The sequence below is a fragment of the Cetorhinus maximus genome, chromosome 18, assembly GCF_964194155.1.
Source record: "Cetorhinus maximus chromosome 18, sCetMax3.hap1.1, whole genome shotgun sequence".
Classification (NCBI taxonomy): domain Eukaryota; kingdom Metazoa; phylum Chordata; class Chondrichthyes; order Lamniformes; family Cetorhinidae; genus Cetorhinus; species Cetorhinus maximus.
This window is the reverse complement of record NC_135896.1, coordinates 79,408,405-79,432,379: the sequence shown is the minus strand read 5'-3', so window position 1 is coordinate 79,432,379 and position 23,975 is coordinate 79,408,405. Positions and strand designations below refer to the sequence as shown.

General features: G+C 42.7%; 1 protein-coding gene across 2 annotated transcripts in view; it reads right to left on the bottom strand.

Moving 5' to 3' along the window:
• Nucleotides 1-23,975, bottom strand: part of LOC144693286 (regulator of microtubule dynamics protein 3-like) — a 346,210-nt gene that overhangs the window by 63,884 nt on the left and 258,351 nt on the right. The gene's annotated exons all lie outside the window — the stretch shown is intronic.

Below are 23,975 nucleotides of genomic sequence, written 5' to 3'. Positions count from 1 at the left end.
TGTACTCTGGGTGGGTGACTTCAATGTCCATCACCAACAGTGGCTTGGCAGCACCACTACTGACCGAGCTGGCCAAGTCCTAAATGACATAGCTGCTAGACTGGGTCTGCGGCAGGTGGTGAGGGAACCAACAAAATGGAAAAACATGCTTGACCTCATCCTCACCAACCTGCCTGCCACAGATGCATCTGTCCATGACAGTATCGGCAGGAGTGACCACCGCACAGTCATTGTGGAGACGAAGTCCTGCCTTCACATTGAGGATACCCTCCATCGTGTTGTGTGGCACTACCACTGTGCTAAATGGGATAGATTTCAAACAGGTCTAGCAACTCAAGACTGGGCATCCATGAGGTGCTGTGGGCCATCAACAGCTGCAGAATTGTACTCGAACACAATCTGTAACCTCATGGCCTGGCATAACCCCCACTCTACCATTACCATCAAGTCAGGGGATCAACCCTGGTTCAATGAAGAGTGCAGGAGGGCATGCCAGGAGCAGCACCAGGCATACCTAAAAATGAGCTATCAACCTGGTGAAGCTAAAGCACAGGACTACTTGCATGCCAAATAGCATAAGCAGCAAGTGATAGACAGGGCTAAGTGATCCCACAATCAACGGATCAGGTGTAAGCTCTGCAGTCCTGCCACATCCTGTTGTGAATGGTGGTGGACAACTAAACAACTCACTGGAGGAGGAGGCTCCACAACTATCCTCATCCTCAATGATGGAGGAGCCCAGCACATTACTACAAAAGATAAGGCTGAAGCACTTGCTACAATCTTCAGCTGACCTCCTCTGGAGGTCCCCAGCATCACAGATGCCAATCTTCAGCCAATTCAATTAACTCCATGTGATATCACAAAATGGCTGAAGGCACTGGATACTGCAAAGGCTATGGGCTCTGACAATATTCCGGCAATAGTATTGAAGACTTGTGCTCCAGAACTTGCTGCACCCCTAGCCAAGCTGTCCAGTACAGCTACAACACTGGCATCTACCCAGCTATATGGAAATTGCCCAGGTATGTCCTGTACACAAAAAGCAGGACAAATCTAACCCAACCAATTACTGCCTTGTCAGTCTACTCTCCATCAGTAAAATAATGGAAGATGTCATCAACAGTGCTATCAAGCGGCACTTGCTTAGCAATAACCTGCTCACTGATGCCCAGTTTGGGTTCTGCCATGGCCACTCAGCTCCTGACCTTATTACAGCCTTTGGTCAAATATGGACAAAAGAGTTGAACTCCCGAGGTGAGGTGAGAGTGACCGCCCTTGACATCAAGGCAGCATTTGACAGAGTGTGGCATCAAAGAGCCCGGGCAAAACTGGAGTCAATGGGAATCAGGAGGAAAACTCTCCGCTGGTTGGAGTCACACCTAGTACAAAGGAAGATGGTTGTGGTTGCTGGAGGTCAGTCATCTCAGCTCCAGGACATCACTGCAGGAGTTCTTCAGGATAGTGTTCCCGTCCCACCATCTTCAGCTGCTTCATCAATTACCTTCCTTCCATCATAAGGTCAGAAGTGAGGATGTTCGCTGATGATTGCACAACGTTCAGCACCATTCGCAACACCTCAGATACTGAAGCAGTCCATTTCCAAATGCAGCAAGACCTAGACAATATCCAGGCTTAGGCTGACAAATGGCAAGTAACATTCCACACAAATGTCAGGTAATGACCATCTCCAACAAGGGAGAATCTAACCATTGCCCTTTGATGTTCAATGGCATTACCATCACTGAATACCCCACTATCAACATCCTTGGGGTTACCGTTGACCAGGAACTGAACTGGACTAGCCATATAAATACTGTAGCTACAAGAGCAGGTCAGAGGCTAGAAACCGTGCAATGAGTAACTCACCTCCTGACTCCCCAAAGCCTGTCCATCATCTATAAGGCACAAGTCAGGAGTGTGATGGAATACTCCCCACTTGCCTGGATGAATGCAGCTTCCACAACACTCAAGAAGCTTGACACTGTCCAGGACAAAGTAGCCTTCTTGATTGACACCACATCCACAAACATTCACTCTCTCCACACCGGTGCACAGTAGCAGCAGTGTGTACCATCTACAAGATGCACTGCAGGAACCACCAAGGCTCTTTAGAGAGCACCTTCCAAACCCATGACCACGACCATCTTGAAGGACAACGGCAAGAGATAGATGGGAACACCACCATCTGGAGGATCCCCTCCAAGTGACTCACCATCCTGACTTGGAAATATATCACCGTTCCTTCACTGTCGCTGGGTCAAAATCCTGGAACTCCCTTCCTAACAGCACTGTGGGTGTACCTACACCACATGGACTGCAGCGTTCAAGAAGGCAGCTCATCACCACCTTCTCAAGGGCAACTAGAGATGGGCATTAAATGCTGGCCCAGCCAGTGAAGCCCACTTCCTGAGAATGAATAATAAAAAAAAGGCTGCAAACCATTTCCAATGAAAATGTAACAACAATGTGATTGTAAGTACTTTTTTTCTAATCTCAATTTTCAATCCTTTCCATCATCTTATTTGTTACTTCCCAGAAATTAAATAATGGGATGCGTACTCTTCCCAGAAATGCTGGTTCAATTCTATCTCCAAACTCATCAGAAAAGGCTTTTATTGAGATATAACACTACTGTGAGCGGCTAAGATCTCAGCTTGTAAGTTTTTATAAAATATTTATAGATATCCTCATTGCTATTTTGTAAATTTTAAAACTGAACAAAGACCCTTCAAATGGCTGAACCTATGTCTGTGACCTCTGAACAAAAGAAGCCTCATTGCAGTTTGAAGGAAATTCACAATTCGTTATCTCTGAGGAGCCACTGACAACCACCTGTACAGCCCAACTTCAAAGAGAGTTATACAAAGGTCATCTGCATTTAATAACCCAGGCTAGCCAGAAGAAAACTGATGGTCTGCTAAGACAAAAGGTCCCGCAACCTTTCTTTCAATTCGTAATGGCTGAGACATTTAGCAATCTTTGAAACCCAGTTGCATTCCAAATGATGGTTACACATCCTTTGTTGTAAACCGTGTGGAGAGGTGGGGGTCATGTGACACAGACTTCTGGCTTATTGAACAAGTTAATATTGCATTGCTGAGCTGAATAGCTCAGTCTGCTCTTTATCATCTGGCTATTAGCCTCAGAGACAAGGAGCTCTGCCCAAATGGAACTCCTAGCCCCCATCTACACTGCTTCTGCTAGAAATTCTGTACCATCGCCTACAACACTGATTCATCCCTGCTTATATATCTCATCTTGCGAAGTCAGCACCACCGGAAAAGTGAATTATGCAGCATTGGATTTCAGCCTGTTGACCTCTGTGAAGGAATACTTCATTGGGCTTTGATTCTGAATTCTGGAACCCATGTGAAATAATATTTATTTTCTCCATATTGTAAAACCTTCTTCTCTCTATCCCTCTTCTACTGTATTGAATGCGAGGGGTGATGTTCCAACTCTCCTTTCTGCGTTTTGAGTGTGTGCAAATAAACTAACCCTTTGAGTTCATCCTATCTCAAGTTTGCTGTGGGGTTAATAGAAAATTGAATCACACCAAAACTGAGGGATAGGGAAATATGCTACCGCTTATAAAGAAGGAAACAAATCAAAACACCTTTCTGTTTACGGATAGGTGGTGAGAGAAGAAATTAACCCCCCTCCTGTCCATAACACCACATGATTTGCAGGAATTTATTTTCAATCATGCTCATTGAAATAACAAAAAATACATGTGTTTAGATGCACAATCTTTCTTGTATCTATATGAGCATCACAAGGGTCTTTTTCTGTATTTACACATTATAAGACTAATCTCCTGAAGGGATGTTCCCTGTGAGGAGCACACAGGGTGCACTGCTGGTGGAGAGGATTGTGCGCTTGCAGCGCCCGTGTTTCTGTCTTATTAAATTAATGGTTGGAAAACCACACACAGCAGGTCTGCAATTTCCCCACTTGCACTCCCTGAGTGAGGAGCTAATGGGAAGAAAAATCTTGTAACAGTCTCTATCAACGAGGGACAAAGTATTTGAGAAACTAATGGGACTAAAGGCAGAGAAGTCGCCAGAACCTAATGGCCTGCACCCAAGGGTTTTAAAGGAAGTGGCTACAGAGGTAGTGGGGGCATTGGTTAAAATATTCCAGGACTCACTGGATTCCAGGAGGGTCCCAGCAGAATAGAAAACTGCTAATGTGATGCCCCTGTTCAAGAAGGGAGGGGGACAAAAAGCAGGAAACTATAGGCCAGTCAGCCTAACATCTGTCATTGGGAAAATGCTAGAGTCCATTATTAAGGAAGAAATAGCAGGACATTTAGAAAAGCTTAACACTATCAAACAGAGTCAACATGGTTTTGTGAAAGGGTAATCATGTTTGACAAATTTTCTGGAGTTCTTTGATGATACAACAAGCAGAGTTGATAAAGGGGAACCAGTAGTTGTAGTGTATTTGGATTTCCAGAAGGCATTCGATTAGGTGCCACATAAAAAGATTATTGCACAAGGTAAGAACTCACGGTATTGGGGTGTAATATATTAGCATGGATTGAGGATTGGTTAACACACAGAAGACAGAGAGTCAGGATTAATGGGTCTTTTTCAAGTTGGAAAGATGTAACTAGTGGAGTGCCACAAGGATCAGTCCCAGGGCTTCAATTATTTACTATCTATATTAATGAATATGGAGGGGGCAGAGTGTAATGTATCCAAATTGGCTGACAATACAAGAATAGGTGGGAGGGCATGTTATGATGAGGGCATAAGGAATCTGCAAGGGGATACAGACAGGTTGAGTGAATGTGCAAAAACTTGGCAGATGGAGTTTAATGTAGGAAAGTGTGAGGTCATGCACTTTGGTAGGAAAAATCAAAAGGCAGACTTTTATTTAAATGGAGAGAGACTCCAAAAAAGTGCTGCACAGAAGGATCTGGGTGTTCTTGTGCATGAAACACAAAAAGTTAGCATGCAGGTGCAGCTAGTAATCAAGAAGGCAAATGGAATTTTGGCCTGTATTGCTAGGGGGTTGGAGTTTAAAAATAGGGGAGTCTTGTTACAATTGTACAGTGTGTTGGTGAGGCTGCACCTGGAGTACTGTGTACAGTTTTGGTCCCCATATTTAAGAAAGGATATACTGACATTGGAGGCAGTTCAAAAGAGATTCACTAGGCTGATTCCTGGGATGAAGGAGTTGATTTATCAAGAAAGCTAAACAGGTTAGGCCTTTATTCATTAGGGTTTAGAAGAATGAGGGGTGATCTTATTGAAATGTACAAGATTCTGAGGGGGCTTGACAGGGCAGATGTTGAGAAGATGTTTCTGCTAGTGAGGGAATCTCGAACTAGGGGATATAATTACAGAATAAGGGGACATGCATTTAAAACTGAGATGTGAAGGAGTTTCTTCTCTCAGAGGGTGGTGAATGTCTGGAATTCTCTACCTCAGAGAGTTGTGGAGGCGAGATCACAGAAAGTATTTAAAGAGGAGGTAGATAGATTTTTGAAATATTGGGGAGTTGAAGGCTATGAGGAGCTGGCATGAAAGAGGAGTTGAGGCCTGGGGCAGATTAGCCATGGTCTTATTGAATGGTGGGGCAGGCTTGAGGGGCCGAATGGCCTACACCTGCTCCTATTTCTTATGTTATTTTCTGGGGATCAGCCCTGGTGCGATGACACAGATTCAATAGCTGGCAGCTCAGCAAATAGGAGACATTCTGACCTTCTGTCAGAATTAATGCTGGAAAGACTGTTGGTAGTTGATCACTTCCCAGTTATTCAGTCTGATATTAAGGACAGCGAGACTACACATCTAGTTGGCACTGTTTTTTTACATTAAACTTACCCAAATACTTACTGGGACAATGGCAGCCGAAGTGTAATTTGTCTTCCTAACTTTGAGCTAATTCATTTGACTGCTCATTAACAACTTCCACACCAATGATAGAAATTTATCACCCTAATCAGCATGTAAAATGGAATAGTCATCTGATTGGAGAGATATTTTAATTGGAATATATCACTATATTGTTTATGGTTAAAATAACGATATGTCTTTAATGCTGCCTATTCTAATTTTATTTTATTTTATTATGGGTTATAATAGGGCAGTTGCAATCCATGTTGAGCAAATCTTGCTGAGGAATCCTTGGTGGTTGAACATCCAAACAGAACACACTTGCAGGAATTGTGTCCAGCTGCTTTCGCTCAGGATCAGTTACTGGAAAAGCAGCACAACACATTCTGTCAAATATGGGAGATAAAGAGGTTACAGGAACCCATTTTCAAGAGGTCATCGCCTCAATGTTGCAAAATACAACATTTTATCCATGGTTATATTGTGCGTTATATTCTTCCTTGTTCTGTTTTTTCCTTGGGGTATTAATGGACTAAAATCAAGCTTTAAAAAATGGCACAGTCTGTTTGAACAGCCTAGGGGCAGACAATATGGCTGGCATGGGACACAGGGAGACCGTTAGCCTGTAAATGCCTTAATTTGCAACTTTTTTAACTGCATGTTCAAAGAGGCCTGCAAAACTAGGTGGCTACTGGACAATTGCAGCAGTTAATAGGGATGCGGAGGTCCACTTGAGCATTTTTATCAACCATGTTTGTGTAAATTTTGGGTGAGCTGTTTAAATCCAGAGTTAATTCTGGGTTCCTGACTTATCCCTTTAGAGACTATGGAGGGAGGAGGGCCCGGAGGCAAGCAGCAGCACTGAAATGAGCAGGCGAGAGGACCCGGAGATAGACAGCAGCACCTCAATGAGGAGGAGAGAGGAGGACCCAGGGACAAACAGCAGCACCTAAATGAGGAGGAGAGAGGAGGACCCAGGGACAAACAGCAGCACCTAAAATAGCAGGAGAGAGGAGGGCCCAGGAACAAACAGCAGCACCTAAAAGAGGAGAGTGGAGGACCCAGGGACATTCAGCAGCACCTAAATGAACAGACGAGAGAAGGACCTGGAGCTAGACAGCAGCACCTAAATGAGGAGAACCCGGAGACAGACAGAAGCACCTAAAAAGAGTGGGAGAAACGAGGGCCTGTGGACAGTAAACTATACCTAGAAGAGCTATCCAATCCTGCGTTCTGAGAAAAATCAAAGTGTGACATCACAGGAAAACAGGTAGTTGATTGGCTGGTGAGTATTTTTCTCATTTATCTTTCAAAACTTGGGTAATTTTAGTATTTGTAAGGTTGAATTAGTAGTAAGGTTTATTAATAGCACATACGAACGTAGAGCAGGAGTAGGCCATTCAACCCCTCGAACCTGCTCTGCCATTTAATAAGATGATGGCTGATCTGATAGTAACCTGAAATCTGCATCCCACCTATCGCTGATAACCTATCACCTCCTTGCTTGCCAAGAATCTATCCATCTCTGCCTTAAAAATATTCAAAGACTCTACTTCCACCGCCTTTTCAGGAAGAGAGTTCCAAAGACTCACGATCCTCTGAGTGAAAAAGTTTCACCTCATCTCTGTTTTAAATGGGCGACCCCTCATTTTTAAACAGTGACCCTTAGTTCTAGATTCTTCCACAAGAGGAAACATCCTCTCCACATCCACCCTGTCAAGGCCCCTCAGGATCTTATATGTTTCAATTAAGTTGCCTCTTACTCTTCTAAACTCCAAAGGATACAAGCCTAGTCTGTCCAACCTTTCCTCATAAGACAACCCACCAATTCCAGGTATTAGTCTTGTAAACCTTCTCTGAACTGCTTCCAACACATAGGTTGGTTATTAGGTTGGCTGGTGAGTATCCCCAATTTACCTTAACTAGGGAATTTTAATCGGGGTAAGTAGGACATTTATTGAAATAAGGATATAAGCACAGGCAGGACTAGAGACATTAATTAAAATATAATCAGCAAAACAATTAATTAAACACTATAAAGATTGGACTGAAAGTTAATAAATCCCCTGGATTTGATTGTGCACATCCCTTGAAAGAGGTGCAGAGATAGTGGATGCATTGCTGGTCATCTTCCAAAATTCTATAGATTCGGGAATAGTTCCTGCAGATTGGAAGGTGCCAAATGTAACCCCGCTATTTAAGAAAGGAGGGAGAGAGAAAACGGAATAACAGAACTGTTAGCCTTACATCAGTCGTGGGGAAAATGCTAGAATCTATTATAAAGAATGTGATAACAGGACACTTAGAAATAAATGGTAGGATTGGGCAGAGTCAACATGGATTTATGAAAGGTAAATCATGTTTGACAAATCTGTTGGAGTTTTTTGTGGATGTAACCAGCAGAATAGCTAAGGGGGAACCAGTGGATGTGGTGTATTTGGATTTTAAGAAGACTTTCGATAAGGTCCCACACAAGAGGTTAGTAAGCAAAATTAGAGCACATGGGATTGCAGGTAATATACTGGCATAGATTGAGAATTGGTTCACGGACAGAAAACAGAGAGTAGGAATAAACGGGTCATTCTCAGGTTGGCAAGTTGTGACTAGTGGGGTACCACAAGGATCAGTGCTTGGGCCCCAATTATTCAGAATCTATATCAATGATTTAGATGTGGAGACCAAATGTAAAATTTCCAAGTTTGCTGAAGACACAAAACTAAGCAGGAATGTGAGTTGTGAGGGGAATGCAAAGAGACTTCAAGGGAATTTAGACAGGCTAAGTGAGTGAGCAAGAATATGGCAGATGGAATATAATGTGGAAAAATGTGATGCCATCCATCTTAGTAGGAAAAACAAAAATGCAGAGTATTTCTTATATGGTGAGAGATTAGAAAATGTTGATGTCCAAAGGGATCTGGATGTCCTTCTTCATAAATCACTGAAAGCTAACATGAAGGTGCAGCAAGTAATCAGGAATGCAATGTTATGTTGACCTTTGCAAGAAAATTTGAGTACTGGAGTAAAGAAATCTTGCTGCAATTGTATAGGGCCTTGGTGACAGCGCACCTATAGTGTTGTGCACAGTTTTGGTCTCCTTCCCTCAGGAAGGATATATTTGTCTTAGAGGAAGTGCAACAAGCTCACCAGATTAATCCCTTGGATGGTGGAATTGTCCTATGATGAGAGATTGAGGAGACTGGGTCTATATTCTCTAGAGTTATGAAGAATGAAAGGTGATTTCATTGAAGCATACAAAATTCCTACATGGCTTGACAGGGTATATGCAGGAAGGATATTTCCCCTGTCTGGGGGGGATCTAGAGCCAGGGAACACAGTCTCGGAATAAGAGGTAGGCCATTTGGAACTGAGATAAGGATATATTTTTTCATTCAGAGGGCGGTGAATCTTTGGAATTGTCTGCCCCAGAGGGCTGTGCAGGCTCAGTCATTGCGTATATTCAAGACCGAGATCAATAGGTTTCTAGATATTAAAGATACTAAGGGATATGGGGATAGTGCAGGAAAATGGCGTTGAGGTAGAAGATCAGCCATGATCTAGTTGAATGTCAGGGCAAGTTCAAAGGGCTGAATGACCTACTCCTGCTTCTACTTCCCATGTTCCTCTGTTATTGGAGATCAGTCATTATCTGTGAACTCCTGTGGATGCTTAACAATATGACACATCAGGGACATTACATACTTTATTTCCTTTGTTCTCTAGTTGAACTTAAAAAGTGTTAGAAAATATATTTTAGACAGCTGTCCTTTCAGAAGTGAGTGGGTCTGTGGAAAACTAGCAATAAAATCCACTTCAATTTATTTTCAGGGGTCTTGTTTCAGATCCAACTTTAGTGCAAAGGTTCATTTTTATTTTATTTTCTGTATTCTGAACAAGAGTATATGCAAGATGTTGTATATAATTGAAAATTCACAAACCATTTGATAGTTGATTGCCTAAATCATGGCTTGATAGTTTATTCTACCATCTTCTAAAGTTCAGGTGATTATGTTGCAGCCTGTGATAGATTCAGAAAGCCAAATACAGTCACAAGTTTCTGTCTGGCATTGACACTTATTAAAACACCCAAATATTTGATGAGTCGAATGACAGTCCAGTTGTGGAGAGTGAGGGATCACCAATGAAAGTGGTGTATGGTACTGAGCATGAGGCAAATAGTCAAGGTTAAAGCCTAAAATGCCAGCAGAAGACGAGTGATAAACAACTGGATATAGGCAGTCACCCAACGAAGTCCATCGAAAAATAAGTAGAGCTAGATTCCCTTGAGAACATTGTCAGGACAGAACTCTGCATCACCTCAAAACAATAATAGCTAAACATACTGTTATTATGGGATTCCTGGCCACTTAGAGTCTCTTTCTGTTCCCCAAGTAATGCACACTTCAAGATATCTGATCCATGGAGATAGAAAGACAGGCTGAGCTCAGGACTACAGTCAGTATCACTCTGATATCATCCCACCTTATCTCCACAAACGTTTCCAGACCTACAAACCTTCAATTCTGACCCCTTGCACACCTCGATTTTCATTACTCCATCACTGGCCAAGCATTCAGCTACCTAGACCCTATGCTCTGGAATTTCCTCCCTGAATCTCTCTGCATCTCAATCCCTCTCTGTTCCTAGAATGATGCAGCACAGAAGGAGGCCATTTGACCCACCATGCCTGTGTTGGCTTTTTGAATGAGCTATCCAATTAGTCCTGCTCCCCTGCTCCTTTCCCATAACCCTGTTCAAGGGTTTACAAATTTCCTTCTGAAAGTTATTTTGGAATCTGCTTCCACCAAACTTCAGGCAGTGTATGCCAGAAGGTAACAACTTGCTGCATAATTCTTTTTCTTCACGACCCCTCAATTAAATCTCCCTTAGCTTTCTCTGGTCTCAGAACAACCCCAGTTTCTTTAGCCTCTCCAAGTAACTGGGGTCTTTCATCCCTCGTACCATTCTAGTAAATCTTCTCTACACCATCTCTAAGGCCACAACAACTTTCCTGAAGTGAAATGCCCAGAATACTCCAGCTGAGGTTTAGCATAACTTCATTATGAATAAAGGCATAGAGTACAAAAATAAAGTCAAAGTCCTCATATACTTTTTCAACAGCCTTTTCGACTTGTCCTGTCTCCGTCAAAGAATTATGCACATACATCCCAGGTCTTCTGTTCTTGAATCACCCCTTAAAATTGTACCATTTAGTTTATATTGCTTCTCCTTATTCTTTCCAGCAAAACAAATCACTTCACACATCTTGCTGTTAGATTTCACCTACCATGTGCTTGCCTATAGCCTCCTGAAGTCTGTTACTATCCTCCTCAGTACTTACTAGATTTCAAAATTTGTGTCATCTGCAAACCTTGAAATTATGCCCTATATACCCAAGCCCAGGTAATTAATATATATCAAATAAAGCAGTCATCCCAACACCAACCCCTTGGGGTACAACTCTGACTACTTCCCAACACCAACCCTTTGGGGCACAACTCTGTCTACTTCCCAACACCAACCCTTTGGGGCACAACTCTGTCTACTTCCCAACACCAACCCTTTGGGGCACAACTCTGTCTACTTCCCAACACCAACCCTTTGGGGCACAACTCTGTCTATTTCCCTCCAGTCTGAAAAACAACCATTCTCTACTACTTTCTGATTTGGCCTTTCGCCAATTTCATATAGACTCAGTCGCTATCTCTTTCATAAGAACATAATAAGTAGGTGCAGGAATAGACCAAATGGCCTGTCGAGCCTGCTCTGCCATTCAATGTGATCATAGCTGATGTTCAGCTTCAGTTCCACTTTCCTGCCTCTCCCCACATCCTTTGATCATCTAAGAGACCAAAAATCTGCCTGTCTCAGCCTTAAATATATTCAACAATGGAGCATCCACAACCCTTTGAAGTATCCCATGGGATTCAATTCCGCCGAAGTTTATTATGTGGTGCCATGTCTCCGTTAGTTCATCAAATAAATGAATAAAGTTAGTCCAATACAATTTGCCTTTAACAAATACTTTTTGACTTTCATTTATTAACCTATATTTTTCCAAGTGCCAATCAATTTTGTCCTGGATTAATGTCTCTTTAAAGTTCTCCCACCATTGACAGTAGGCTGATTGGTCTGCAACTACCTTAAAATCTAGCTCTTTGACAGATCTATTGGTCACCTGTTATTATCTTATATTTCCTTACATGGCTTAGTGTCAAATTTTGTCTGATAACATTCTTGTGATGCACCTTAGAATGTTTCAACATGTTAAATGTTAAAGGCACTATATAAACGCAAGTTGTTATTGTTGATACAGAAGCAGAAAAGTCCCTCTCAACTTCTTGCTGATCTGAACTCATCAAATCTGTTATATTAAAACAAAATGAAAATTGGGCACAGGAGTGAAAAATGATAGACCAGGACCTAACAGAATCCACCCATTTATATCTTCAGGGGCCTTCGGTCTATTCAGAACAGGGTGCAAACTCTGAGCAGTAAATCTGCAGTTGTATATAGTAGGTCAGATGAGCATTAAATCGAGGCCTGGGTAGCAATGTTGTAAATTGCCCCTGACAGAATGCAGTGATATGGCCTGAATCATTGCATTTATTTTTAAAGTCAAAGGGCAGAATAATCCCAGATTTACACTAAGTGCGGTAGTGGGCAGGAAAAACGACGTTTTATCTGCCAACCATAATGGCAGCTTTTCACGCCGTATCGTCCCAAACCTGCTGCATTAATTACGCATTCCCAGGATACACACTGTTTTGGTAGCCGGTGGGCTCCGATTCACCTCCACACCGTCACCTCGCCGCTTCATCACGCTAGGCACCACATTTAAAGTACAGCCACGCTCAGTGCTTCCAGCCCAGGACCGTAGCAAAGAAGACTTGGCCCAAAAGGCAAGAAGACTGCTGCCCTTGAGTGTCTTCTGGATGCAGAGGAGGCCCACTGTGATGTTCTCTTACCCCTGCTCTCGCCGCAGAAGGGGCAGCAACATTTGTTTACAAAATTGTGAGGGGTATAGACAGAGTAGATGCGAGTAGGCTCTTTCCACTTAGATTAGGAGAGATAAACACGAGAGGACATGGCTTTAGGGTGAAAGGGGAAAGGTTTAGGGGGAACATTAGGGGGAACTTCTTCAATCAGAGAGTGGTGAGAGTGTGGAACGAGCTACCATCTGACGTGGTAAATGCGGGCTCACTCTTAAGTTTTAATAATAAATTAGATAGATACATGGATGGGAGAGGTCTGGAGGGTTATGGACTAGGTGCAGGTCAATGGGACTAGCGGAATAATATTTCGGCACAGACTAGAAGGGCCGATTGGCCTGTTTTCTGTGCTGTAGTGTTCTATGGTTCTATTAGCACTCTGGCTTGGTAGGCGATAGCAGTGATCAGTGCCAATACTGCATAGAAGAGGCTGGCCATCCAATGCAGATAGAGAATGAATAATTTCATCCATACAGCCAGGGTATGGCAACCATCTCCACTCTAAACTCACACACTCAAGCCCATCACACATTCACAGGCATTTCACTCACTGCCAGCTCAAGGGACATCACCACCCATTCTCTCTCACACACCCTCACATGTCCATCTGGTCTCATCTTCTTTGGAAACTGCCTCCCCAGCCCTCACCATATTGACGCCACTTGCACAGATCAACATGTGCCCCCACACAAACCCTGGGATACCCCGCCTTCCCTAGTACAACCCTCGCCCTGCAGCCTCTTCCCTTGCCTGAGGCCACTTGTCCCCCTTCACCAAGCAAGCCCTAGCCTGCAGCCATTGAAAAGCCACCCACAAATGGCTGATCTGATAGCTAGAGACCTGCCCGTGAGCCTCCCTAAAAGTGATGTGGTGATGCCTGTGAAGCCTGGCACTGATGACTGCGAGTGCTGACTGAAGCAAGGTAGGCAAACAAACCTTGAAGTCTTGAGCAAAGTGCAGCCCGTCAAGTGCACGCCTTATGTGTGCTGTTGTGAAACACGTTGGCATATTTTCCCACTGACATGGGCGGACAATCCAATGGGGTGAATAAGTCCGGCGGGCTGGTCTTATAATGATATGCAGATGTATTACAATGAGGTTCCAACATCTGATGGCAGGAAACGCAGCCTACCATTGATGGGCTGAGCAGATGATTGCAAACTGGCTTCACGACGTTGTGAAACCGATTTTTGGCCTTCTCGCATATTGTCCGCTCATGGGACCGAACACAACCAACGCCAGCAGGCAAGGGAAATCCTGGCCAAAGTTTCTGATACAAAAGCAGAAAGCAGTTCTGATGAAAACTCTGTCCCTGCCTCCACGGATTTTGCCTGACATGCTGAGTATTTCCAGCATTTTCTGTTTTTTATTTCAGATTTCAGCATCCACAATATTTTGCTTTGGTCAAAATTTCTAATATTACTACTGTGTCAGAAACAGCCCTCCCATTGCTTATTCTAAAGTTTCTGTTCAACTTTTCATACAGAATTATAGCTATGAAGTATTGCAAATTTAAAATCCAATTAGCTGATTCTGAAAAGGTGCTGATTGCTTGTGTTGCCCTTGTCTTGGGAAACCCCCAGATAAAGCAAGTGCACTGTCTAGAGTTATAGATAACATCCATGTGAAGCTTCAGGTACAGCTGGTCTACTGTAGAAATGTCACTACATGTTCAGTGCATTGGGGAGATTCGTTCGGCTTTCAAATGGTGAAAGTGCAAAGTTGCAAATGGCATGTACAGTTAGTTGTAGCCCTAATGGATAAGTGTCAAAACGCAAGACACAGGCCAAGTACTTCAATTTGAGAATCCAACAAAATGCAAGAGCTCATCTGAGGTCTAATATGATGTTGCTACATCGAAGTGTTACTTGGATATTCAAAACCAGGATGAGGAGTAAATCATTACTCATCAAATGGTTTTCATGGTATCTATGGGGAACAGTGACAGCAATAAACTCACGTCTAGCCTGATCTGAGATTCAGGACTACCAAAGGTTAGGAGGACTATATAATTTCAAAAGGTTTGGGGGAATGACTTAAACAAATTAATTGTGTACGAGAGAGGCGTTTGTTCAACAACATTCAGCAGAGGACACATGAAATTCTTTTAAATACAAAAATAATGCTGAGCATACAGAAAAGATTCATATCTAAATGTATTTGAGTGTCAGCTTGGCTCAGTATTAATACTTCCATCCTTGAGTAAGACAGTTATGGCTTCAAGTTCCACTATGGATTTGAGTACATACATATTTAGTCTGACATTCCAGTGCAATACTGAGGAAAAGCATTATTAGCAGTGCCATCTTCCAGATGAGTATTAAACTGAGGCCAGCCTCTCTGCCTGCTCAAGTGAACGAAAGGTATCCATGACAGGAAACTATAGATTAGTTAGCCTCGTAGGTTGTGATCTTCCATAATTCCCTAGATTCTGGATAGGTCACAGCAATTTTGGAAAATCACAAATGTAACACCACTGCTCAGGAAAGAAGGGAGACTAAAAACAGGAAACTATAGGCCAGTTAGCCTAACATCTGTCATAGGTAAAATGTTAGAATACATTATTAAGGAGGTTATAGTAAGATACTTAGAAAATTATAATACAATCAGGCAGACTCAACATGGTTTTATGGAAGGGAAATCATGCTTAACAAATTTATTAGAGTTCTTTGAGGATGTAGTAAGCAGGGTGGATAAAGGGGAACCAGTAGGTGTAGTGTGTTTAGATTTCCAAAAGACATTCGATAAGGTGCCACGTAAAAGGTTACTGCACAAGATAAGTGCTCATTGTGTTGGGTGTAATATGCATGGATGGAGGATTGGCTAACTAACAAGAAATAGAGGGGCAAGATAAATGAGTCATTTTCAGATTGGCAAAATGTAACTAATGGATTGCCACAGGGACCAGTGCTGGGTGCTCAACTATTTAAGATCTATATCAATGACTTGGATGAAGAGAACATGTGTATTGCAGCCATATTTGCTGCTGAACGAAGATAGGTAGGAAAGTAAGTTGTGAGGAGGACAGAGTGCAAAGGAATATAGGTAGGTTAAGCGAGTGGGAAAAAATTCTAGAACAAGGGGCACAGTTTAAAAATAAGGGGTCTCCCATTTAAGATGGAGATGAGGAGGAATTTCTTCTTTCGGAGGGTTGTTAATCTTTGGAATTATTTTCCCCAGAGAGCAGTGGAGTCTGGGACATTGAATATAATCCAGGCTGAGTTGGACAGATTTTTGATTTACAAGGGAGTGAAGGGTTATGGGAGCCGGCAGGAAAATGGAGTTAAGGCCACAATTAGATCAGCCATGATCTTACTAAATGGCAGAGCAGGCTCAAGGGGCCGAATGGCCTACTCCTGCTCCTATTTCTTTTGATCTTATGGTGCTAGTTAAAGAAGAAGAGGGGTTCTTACAGTATCCAGGTCAGCATTCCTTCCTCAACCACAGCCATAAAACAGAGCAACTGGTCATTCATTCATTTACTGTTTGTGGGACCTTGCTGAGAGCAAATTGTTACCTTCGCCTACACAACAGTGAAAGCAATTCACAAATTTATTGATTGCAAAGCACTTTGGGACAAATTCAAGTTCTTTCTTTCATCTTTCAGCAAACAGAGAGAAAAAATAAAATTAGTTAATAAATCCTTTACAAGTGAAATGAAGAGGAAGACAAAGTCTACAAATCCTGCAGCAAGAAAGGTGAAGCATAAAGTCATGCAGGAAGTAGTCAAAATGGCACAGAGACCTGGAAAGCATAGCTGCGGATGCAAATCATCACAAATCATCACTTATATCCAAAACTGCAACAATAATAGTGTGGCGAGAGAAGAGACAAGAATGCTAAAACATGCAAACTAAGTGTGGGTACATTAAATAGCTAATTCTCCACTCCCAGCCCACCACTGCACTCACAGCGAGCACGGGTCATAGAATTCGGGCTACAATGTTGGTAGTTATGTCTCAGCACATAATGCCTTCTCCACCAATAGTGCGGAATATAGAAAATACCTCTTGAACAATTTACTTTCTTCAAGTATTCACTAGGTAACACGTGTGCAACACACCCATTAAAAAACTTCAATAACTGAGGTAGAATTGACTGGTATAAACATGATACAAGTTCAATATAAAATTAAACAGGACAAAACAAATAAATTCTCAGGGTGGGGGAGTACTTTGGTTATCTAAGTGAGGTTATCCACTTTGGTTGAAGGATCAGATGTGCAGAGTATTTCCTAAATGGCAAGAGACTAGAAAATGTAGACATACAAAAGGACCTGGGTTTCTTTGTCCATAAGTTACCGAAAGCTAACATGCAGGTGCAGCAGGTAATTAGGAAGGCGAATGGAATGTTAGCCTTTATCGCAAGAGGATTTGAGTACAGGAGTAGTGAAGTCCTGCTTCAATTGCATAGAAGCATGGTTAGACCACACCTGGAGTACTGTGTGCAGTTTTGGTCCCCTTACCTCAGAAAGGATATTATTGCCATAGAGGGAGTGCAACGAAGGTTCACCAGACTTGTTCCAGGACTGTCTTATGAAGTGAGATTGGGGAAACTGGGCCCATATTCTCTAGAGTTTCTAAGAATGAGAGGTGGTCTCATGGAAACTACAAAATACTTAAAGGAATAGACAGGGTAGATGCAGGTAAGATGTTCCCCCTGGTTGGGGTGTCTAGAACCAGGAGACACAATTTCAAAATAAGGGGGAAGCCACTTAGGACCGAGATGAAGAGAAATTTATTTATTCAGAGGGTTGTGAATCTTTGGAATTCTCTAACTCAGAGGGCGGTGGAAGCTCAGTCATTGAGTATGTTTAAGGTAGAGATTGATAGATTTCTGATTAACAATAATGTAAAGGGTTATGAGGATAGTATGGGTAAAAGGCATTGAAGTGTTCAATTAGCTATGATCATATTGAATGGTGGAACAGGCTTGATGGGCTGAATGGCCTTCTCCTGTTCCTATGTTCCTACTTAGTTCACACTACTAAGAGAGACAAGGGCGAAGATTTGGAAGGGATTTATGGCCATTATATGGAAGTCAATGAATACAGAAGAAGTAGGAGAAGACTGGAAACAGACTAATGTAGTATCCAAAACAACAATCACGTTCCTCTTATTACAATATCATAATGGAATTTATTCTTAGGAGAAACCTTAAGGAACGCTTATATGATAATCTATTAAAGAGCAGTCAATATGGATTCAGAAAGAAAGCTCCTGTCTGCTCAACAGCCTTATTCTTTTGAGTAAGTGGTACCCCAAGCAATGGTGGAAAACCTACGGCACACCACTTAAACCTCCACAGTGATGGATGTAAGCCACTGACATGTGAAACACAGCCAAACATGCCTCACCAAACCGGCATATTACCATGGTATAAGTCTTTCCTGTAGAATCCTATCATCAACCTTCGTGTATGTTATAACAGAGTATGTTTGGAAGAGTGTACTTAAGAACACTATTCAAAGGATAAATTAAATAACTTTCTATGTTTAGCCACATTTCCTTTTTATTCGTTTAACCTTAATTAATATCAGCATAAGTTGACGGAGGGGTCAGAACAGCATTACCAGGTTCTAATACCACAATCCCATACGAGTTTACTGATTATAATCGAATACTGTGGCTCAGATTTTGGAAATTAGTGATTAATAATATAAAATCAGCAACCTCCTTCTCAACTCAGTGGCACTGCCATTCAGAGCTCCCTTGAGTACTCTGAGGGTAGTACTCGAGGATGGTGAGGAGAGCATCAAGTTGCATAGATCCACTACATACACAATGTGACCCTGTATAGGAAGCTTCAAGGTCTGTTAATATAAAATGCAAACATCATTTTAGGAAACAATTTAAAATGTGTGAAATTCTTCATACATAATTTCCTCATTTATTTTACATGCTGACATGCACTTTTTTTAGTAGTTTAGTACTATAGAGTATTGCTTTTATGAAGCTATATTGATTATTTTAATATTCTGAAGTAATGTTGAAAATTAAAAACATGTCTATATGACATGGTTTGAAATATATTTTTTATTTACTGCTGAAATGCCTTTTTAATCACTTTGTTATTCAGTGCCTATTTCATCTCCTTCTGGCAGCCCCCCATTCAAAGTTCAGATTGAAAATCTCGAATAGTGCCTGTTCATTATTGCTTATGCAATCAGGAGCCTCTGGAATGTTCTACGAATGTCGTGCTCCGCTCTGCAGGGCTTTGCTATCATAATATATTTGTACCATGGGCTGTGCCAGCTGAGACAAGCAATTAATTTTCTTTACAATAATGTTGCAATTCAGTTTTATTTATATGCCCACTGAGAATACTACAGCATTTTAAAATTCTTTCACAGGGTGTGGGTATTGCTGGCTAGGCCAGCATTTATTGCCCATTCCTAATTGCCCTTGAGGAGGTGGTGGTGAGCCGCCTTCTTGAACCATTGCAGTCCATGTGATGTAGATACACCCACAGTGCTGTTAGGAAGGGAGTTCCAGGATTTTGATCTAATGACAGTGCAGGAATGGCAATATAGTTCTAAATCAGGACGGTGTGTGACTCGGAGGGGAACTTGCAGGCTGTGGTGTTCCCAAATATCTGCTGCCCTTGTCCTCCTAGGTCTTGGGTTTGGAAGGTGCTGTCGAAGGAGCCTTGGTGAGTTACTGCAGTGCATCTTGTAAATGGTACACACTGCATGCCACTGTGCATCGATGGTGGAGGGAGTGAATGTTTAAGCTGGTGAATGGAGTGCCAATCAAGTGGGCTGTTTTGTCTTGGATGGTGTCAAGCTTCTTGAGTGTTGTTGGAGCTACAATCATCCAGGCAGGTGGAGAGTATTTCATCACACTCCTGACTTGAGCCTTGTAGATGGCGAACAGTCTTTGTTGAGTCAGGTGGTGAGTTAATCAGAGCAGAATTCCCAGCCTCCGGCCTGTTCTTGTGGCCACAGTATTTATACAACTGGTCCAGTTCAGTTTCTGGTTAAAGATAACCCCCAGGATGTTGATAGAGGGGGATTCAGTGATGGTAATGCCATTGAATGTCAAGGGGAGATGGTTAGCTTCTCTCTTGTTGGAAATGGTCATTGCCTGGCACATGTGTGGCATGAATGTTACTTGCCGCTTGTCAACCCAAGCCTGAATGTTGTCCAGGTAATGCTGCATATAGGTATGGATTGCTTCAGTATCTGAGGAGTTGCAAATGGTGAACATTCTGCAATCATCAGTGAACATCTCCACTTTTGCCCTTATGATGGAAGGAAGGTCATTGATGAAGCAGCTGAAGATGATTGGGCCTAGGATACTACTCTGAGGAACTCTTGCAGTGATGTCCCAGGACTGAGATGACTTACTTCCAACAAACACAACGATCTTCCTTTGTGCTAGGTATGGCCCCAACCAATGGAGAGCTTTCCCCGATTCCCATTGACTCCAATTTTGCTAGGTCTCCTTGATGCCACATTCGGTCAAATGCTGCCTTGATGTCAAAGGCAGTCGCTCTCACCTCACCTCTTGAGTTTGGTTCTTTTGTTCATGTTTAGACCAAAGCTGTAATGAGGTCAGGAGCTAAATGGCTCTGGCGGAATTGAGCGTCAGTGAGCAGGTTATTGTTGAGTAAGTGCTGCTCGACAGCACTGTTGACAACCCCTTCCATCACTTTACTGATTGAGAGCAGACTGATGGGATGGTAATTGGCTGGGTTGGGTTTGTCCTGGTTTCTGTGGACAGGACATGCCTGGGCAATTTTCCACATTGTCGAGTAGATGCCAGTGTTGTAGCTGTACTGGAACAGCTTGGCTGGGCGTGCAACTAGTGTCTTCAGTACTATTGCTGGAATGTTGTCAGGGCCCATAACCTTTGCAGTATTTGCAATGAAAATAAGTTAAATTTACACATTGGACTGGAGAAGGAATCTTTTTTTTGTACATTCGTGCGATGAGGGCATTACTGGCTAGGCTAGAATGCCCATCCCTAATTGCCCTTGAGAAGGTAGTGATGAGTTGCCTTCTTGAACTGCTGCAGTCCATGAGCGGTTGGTACACCCACAATGCTGTTAGGAAGGGAGTTCCAGGTTTTTAACCCAGTGACTGTGAAGGAACGGTGATATATTTCCAAGTCAGGGTGGTGAGTGGTTTGCATGGGGAACTTGCAGGTGGTGGTGTTTCCATGTGTCTGTTGCCCTTGTCTAGATGGTAGCGCTCGTGGGTTTGGAAGGTGCTGTCTACGGAGCCTTGGTGAGTTCCTGCAGTGCATCTTGTAGATGGTGCACACTGCTGCCACTGTGCATCGCTGGTAGGGGGAGTGAATGTTTGTGGATGGGGTGCCAATCAAGCAGGCTGCTTTGTCCTGGATGGTGTCAAGTTTCTCGAGTGTTGTTGGAGCTGCACTCATCTAGGTAAGTGGAAAGTATTCCATCACACTCCTGATTTGTACCTTGTAGATGGTGGACAGGCTTTGTGGAGTCAGGTGAGTTACTCGCTGCAGGATTCCTAGTCTCTGGTCTGCTCTTGTAGTCACAGTATCTATATGGCTAGTCCAGTTCAGTTTCTGGTCAATGGTAACCCCCAGGATGTTGATAGTGGAGGATTCAGCGATGGTAATACCATTAAATGTCAAGGGGCTGATGGTTAGATTCTCTCTTATTGGAGATGGTCATTGCCTGGCACTAATGTGGCGCAAATGTTACTTGCCACTTGTCAGCCCAAGGCTGGATATTGTCCAGGTCTTGCTGCATTTGGACATGGGCTGCTTCAGTATTTGAGGGGTTGCAAATGGTGCTGAACATTGTGCAATCATCATTGAACATCCCCACTTCTGAACTTATGATGGAAGGAAAATCATTGATGAAGCAGTTGGACCTAGGACACTACCCTGAAGAACTCCTGCAGTGATGTTCTGGAACTGAGATGATTGACCTCTAACAACCACAACCATCTTCCTTTGTACTACGTATGACTAAAACCAGCGGAGAGTTTTCCCCCTGATTCCCATTGACTCCAGTTTTGCTAGGGTTCCTTGATGCCACACTTAGTCAAATGCTGCCTTGGTATCAAGGGCAGTCACTCTCACCTCGCCTCTAGAGTTCAGCTCTTTTGTCCATGTTGAAACCAAGGCTGTAATGAAGTTAGGAGCTGAGTGACTCTGGCAGAACCCAAACTCAGTGTCAGTGAGCAGGTTTTTGCTAAGCAAGTGCCACTTGATAGCACTGTTGATGACCCCTGCCATCACTTTACTGATGATTGAGAGTAGCCTGATGGGGCGATAATTGGCCAGGTTGGATTTGTCCTTCTTTTTGTGTACAGGGCATACATGTGCAATTTCCCACATTGCCCAGTAGATGCCAGTGTTGTAGCCAGTGTTGTAATTATATTAGTATTTCATGTTGTACATGAAAAGTTTAAATATTTGTTTTATATTGAAAACCCACTGAGGGAATAAAAATATTAACTGCCTACATTAAACATCAATGCATAATTAAGTGCCACATCAAAGGTTATTGCAGAAAATAAAAAGTCATGGTGTAGGGGGTAACATATTGGCATGGATAGAAGATTGGCTATCTCACAGGAAGCAGGGAGTTGGCAAAAATGGGTCTTTTTCTGGTTGACAGGATGTGATGAATGGTGTGCCACAGGGATCAGCGCTGGGGCCTCAACTTTTTACAATTTATAGAAATGACTTGGATGAAGGGACAGAGGGTATGGTTACTAAATTTGCTGACGACACAAAGATAGGTAGGAAAGTAAATTGTGAAGAGGATGTAAGGAGGCTACAAGATAGGTTAAATGAGTGGACAAAGATCTTGCAAATGGGGTATAACGTGGGCAAATGTGATTGGCAAGAAGAATAAATAAGAAGCTTATTCTCTAAATTGTGAGAGATTGCAGAGCTCTGATATTCAGTGGGATCTGGGTTTCCTAATGCACGAATCACAAAAGGTTAGTATGCAAGTACAGCAGGTAATTAGGAAAGCTAATAAAATGTTATCATTTATTGTGAGGGGAATTGATTAGAAAAGTAGGGAGGTTATGCTTCAGTTGTACTGGGCATTGGTGAGACGATCTGGAGCAGTGTGTATAGTACTGGTCTCCTTATTTAAAGAAAGATGTAAATGTAAATTAGAAGCAGTTCAGAGAAGGTTTACTAGACTAATACTAGGAATGGGTGGGTTGTTTTATGGGGAAAGGCTGGACAGGTTAGGCTTGTATCCACTGTAATTTGGAAGAGTAAGAGGCAACTTAATGGAAACCTTTAAGATCCTGACAAGGTGGATGTGGACAGCATGTTTCCTCTTGTGGAAGAATCTAGAACTAGGGGTTTAAAAATAAGGGGTTGCTCATTTAAGACAGAGATGAGGAGAAATTTTTTCTCTCAGAGGGCTGAGAGTCTTTGGAACTCTCTTCCTCAAAAGGCAGTGGAAGCAGAGTCTTTGAATATTTTTAAGGCAAAGCTAGATAGATTCTTGATTAACAAGGCGGGGTAGGCAGGAATGTGGAGTTGAGGTTACATTCAGATCAGCCATGATCTTATTGAAAGGCAGAGCAGGCTCGAGGGACCAAGTGACCTACTCCTGCTCCTAATTCGTATGTTTGTCTCTTTGTGGTTTCAGGTACCAGAATACGTGGTCCATCTCTGATCCTTCCCTTCCTTTCCTTGACTTCCCTGGCACCATTTCTGGGGATAGGCTATCAACAGACAACGGGATTAATAAACCACTGACACCCAGATACCTTGACTATACTTCCTGTAAGGACTCCATTCCATTTACCCAGTTTCTCTGTCTCCCTTTCAGAATTCTGAAGGGACCAGTCCCTTCATGATAACCTCGTCCACTCCTCAATCACAACCAACACCCTTGTCCCCTTCCCACAGCACTTTTCCATTCAAGCGCAGGAGATACCTGCCCTTTTAACTCCTCTCTCCTCACTTTCCAAGGTCCCAGTCACTCCTCGGTGAAAAATAATTTGTTTTTTTTTTCAATTTAGTATTCCTTATTCACTGCTTACGAAGTGGTCCACTCTACACAGGGAGACTAACCACAGACTGGATTACTGTTTTGTGAAACACCTCCGGTCAGTCCGCAGGCATGACCCCAAGCTCCCGTCGTCAGTCGTTGTAACTCTCCACCTTGCTCTTGCATG